Genomic DNA, 4086 nt, shown 5'->3' with positions numbered 1-4086 from the left:
GGAATTTGATTTGCTAGTATTTTATTGAGAATTTTTAAATTTATGTCTGTCAGGGATATTGGCTTGTAATTCTCGTTTTTAGTGGGGTCATTGTCTGGTTTCAAAAACAAGGTAATGCTGGCTTCATAAAATGATTTATAAGTCTTCCTTATATTCTTATTTTTTTTCACAACAGTTTGAAGATAGTACATGATAACACTTTTTTAAATGTCTGGAGGGTTCCCCTGGGAATCCATTTGGCCTTGGGCTTTTGTTTCTTGGGAGATTTTTGATTATTGATTCTATTTCTTTGTTGGTTATGGGTCTGTTCAAATTGTCTATTTCTTCCTGTTTTAATTTTGGTGGTTTGTAGTTTCTAGCAATTTGTCCATTTCTTCCAGGTTGCCCAATTTTTTGACATGTAATTGTTCATAGTTTTATTTTCCCTATAATTTTGTGCATTTCTCTGGTGTTGGTGTGATCTCTCCTCTTTCATTCATGATTTTATCTATTTGAGTCCTTTCTCTTTTCTTTTTGATAAGACTGGCTAGGTGTTTATCAATTTTATCAATTCTTTTGTAGAACTAGCTCTTCGTTTTGTTAATCCATTGTATTGTTTTTTGTTTGTTTGTTTCTGTGTCATTTGTTGCTAATCAAATCTTTATTATTTCCCTTCTTCTGCCTTTAACCTTTATTTGTCCTTCCTTTTCTAGCCCTTTAAGGTGTAAGGATAGGTTGTGTATTTGAGACTTTTCTTGCTTATTGAGGTGGGCCTCTACTGCAATATAGTTCCCTCTTTTAAAAAAATATTTATTTACTTCACAGACAGATCACAAGTAGGCAGAGAGGCAGGCAGAGAGAGAGAGGAGGAAGCAGGCTCCATGCTGAGCTGAGATCCCAATGTGGGGCTCGATCCCAGGACCCTGGGATCATGACCTGAGTAGAAGGCAGAAGCTTAACCCACTGAGCCACCCAGGTGCCCCAATATACTTCCCTCTTAAGACCACATTTGCTGCATCTTAAAAGTTTTAGACTGTCGTGTTTTCATTTTCATTTGATTCCATTTTTTTAAGTTCTTCTTTAATTTTCTGGTTAGCACTTTCATTCTTTAGTTGGATATTCTTTAGCCTCCTCCAAATTTTTTCATATGATTGACTTCAAGTTTCATAGTTCTGTGTTCTGAAATATGCATGGTATGATTTTAGTCTTTCATACTTGTTGAGGGCTGATTTGTGACTCAGTATGTGATCATTTCTGGAGAATATTCCATGCACACTTGAAAAGAATATGTACTTTGCCTCTTTAGGATGAAATGTTCTAAATATATCTGTTAATTCCTTCCAGTCCAGTGTGTCATTCAAAGCCATTGTTTCCTTGATGTTTCTCTGCTTCGATTATCTGTCCATTGCTGTAAGTGGGGTGTTAAAGTCCCCTACTGGTATTGTATTATTATCATCATTGAGATTATTACTAATTGGTTTATTATATATTTGGGTGTTTCCAAGTCAGAGGCGTAAATATTTACAATTGTTAGATGTTTATGGATAACCCCTTTATTACTCTTCATCTCTTGTTACAGTCTTTATTTTATTTTTTTACTTTATTTTTTATAAATATATATTTTTATCCCCAGGGTACAGGTCTGTGAATCGCCAGGTTTACACACTTCACAGCACTCACCATAGCACATACCCTCCCCAATGTCCATAACCGCACCCCCACCTCCCAACACCCCTCCACCCATCAACCCTCAGTTTGTTTTGAGAGATTAAGAGTCACTCATGGTTTGTCTCCCTCCTAATCACATCTTGTTTCATTTACTCTTCTCCTACCCCCTTAACCCCCCATGTTGCATCTCCTCTCCCTCATATCAGGGAGATCATATGATAGTTGTCTTTCTCTGATTGACTTATTTCGCTAAGCATGATACCCTCTAGTTCCATCCACGTCGTCGCAAATGGCAAGATTTCATTTCTTTTGATGGCTGCATAGAATTCCATTGTGTATATATACCACTTCTTCTTTATCCATCCATCTGTTGATGGACATCTAGGTACTTTCCATAGTTTGGCTATTGTAGACATTGCTGCTATAAACATTCGGGTGCACGTGCCCCTTCGGATCACTACGTTTGTATTTTTAGGGTAAATACCCAGTAGTGCAATTGCTGGGTCATTGGGTAGTTCTATTTTCAACATTTTGAGGAACCTCCATGCTGTTTTCCAGAGTGGTTGCACCAGCTTGCATTCCCACCAACAGTGTAGGAGGGTTCCCCTTTCTCCGCATCCTCGCCAGCATCTGTCATTTCCTGACTTGTTAATTTTAGCCATTCTGACTGGTGTGAGGTGATATCTCATTGTGGTTTTGATTTGTATTTCCCTGATGCCGAGTGATATGGAGCACTTTTTCATGTGTCTGTTGGCCATCCGGATGTCTTCTTTGCAGAAATATCTGTTCATGTCTTCTGCCCATTTCTTGATTAGATTCTTTGTTATTTGGGTGTTGAGTTTGCTAAGTTCTTTATAGATTTTGGACACTAGCCCTTTATCTGATATGTTGTTTGCAAAAATCTTCTCCCATTCTGTCAGTTGTCTTTTGGTTTTGTTAACTGTTTCCTTTGCTGTGCAAAAGTTTTTGATCTTGATAAAATCCCAATAGTTCATTTTTGCCCTTGCTTCCCTTGCCTTTGGCAATGTTCCTAGGAAGATGTTGCTGCGGCTGAGGTTGAAGAGGTTGCTGCCTGTGTTCTCCTCAACGATTTTGATGGATTCCTTTCTCACATTGAGGTCCTTCAACCATTTTGAGTCTATTTTCCTGTGTGGTGTAAGGAAATGATCCAATTTCATTTTTCTGCAGGTGGCTGTCCAATTTTCCCAACACCATTTATTGGAGAGGCTGTCTTTTTTCCATTGGACATTCTTTCTTGCTTTGTCGAAGATTAGTTGACCATAGAGTTGAGGGTCTATTTCTGGGCTCTCTATTCTGTTCCATTGATCTATGTGTCTGTTTTTGTGCCAGTACCATACTGTCTTGATGATGACAGCGTTGTAATAGAGCTTGAAGTCCGGAATTGTGATGCCACCAACTTTGGCTTTCTTTTTCAATATTCCTTTGGGTATTCGAGGTCTTTGCTGGCTCCATATAAATTTTAGGATTATTTTTTCCATTTCTTTGAAAAAAATGGATGGTACTTTGATAGGAATTGCATTAAATGTGTAGATTGCTTTAGGTAGCATAGACATTTTCACAATATTCATTCTTCCAATCTAGGAGCATGGAATATTTTTCCATTTCTTTGTGTCTTCCTCGATTTCTTTCATGAATACTTTCTAGTTTTCTGTGTATAGATTCTTAGCCTCTTTGGTTAGGTTTATTCCTAGGTATCTTATAGTTTTGGGTGCAATTGTAAATGGGATTGACTTCTTAATTTCTCTTTCTTCTGTCTTGTTGTTGGTGTAGAGAAATGCAACTGATTTCTGTGCATCGATTTTATATCCTGACACTTTACTGAATTCCTGTACAAGTTCTAGCAGTTTTGGAGTGGAGTCTTTTGGGTTTTCCACATACAGTATCATATCATCTGAGAAGAGTGATAGTTTGACTTCTTCTTTGCCGATTTGGATGCCTTTAATTTCCTTTTGTTGTCTGACTGCTGAGGCTAGGACTTCTAGTACTATGTTGAATAGCAGTGGTGATAATGGACATCCCTGCCATGTTTCTGACCTTAGTGAAAAGCTTTCAGTTTTTCTCCATTGAGAATGATATTTGCGGTGGGTTTTTCATAGATGGCTTTGATAATATTGAGGTATGTGCCCTCTATCCCTACACTTTGAAGAGTTTTAATCAGGAAGGGATGCAATACTTTGTCAAATGCTTTTTCAGCATCTATTGAGAGTATCATATGGTTCTTGTTCTTTCTTTTATTAATGTGTTGTATCACATTGATTTGCAGATGTTGAACCAACGTTGCAGCCCTGGAATAAATCCCACTTGGTCGTGGTGAATAATCCTTTTAATGTCCTGTTGAATCCTATTGGCTAGTATTTTGGCAAGAATTTTTGCATCTGTGTTTATCAAGGATATTGGTCTGTAGTTCTCTTTTTTGAT

Source organism: Enhydra lutris, unplaced genomic scaffold (genome assembly GCF_002288905.1).
Source record: "Enhydra lutris kenyoni isolate GAN:26980312 unplaced genomic scaffold, ASM228890v2 scaffoldscaffold100, whole genome shotgun sequence".
Lineage (NCBI taxonomy): Eukaryota > Metazoa > Chordata > Mammalia > Carnivora > Mustelidae > Enhydra > Enhydra lutris.
This window is presented reverse-complemented; position numbering follows the sequence as displayed.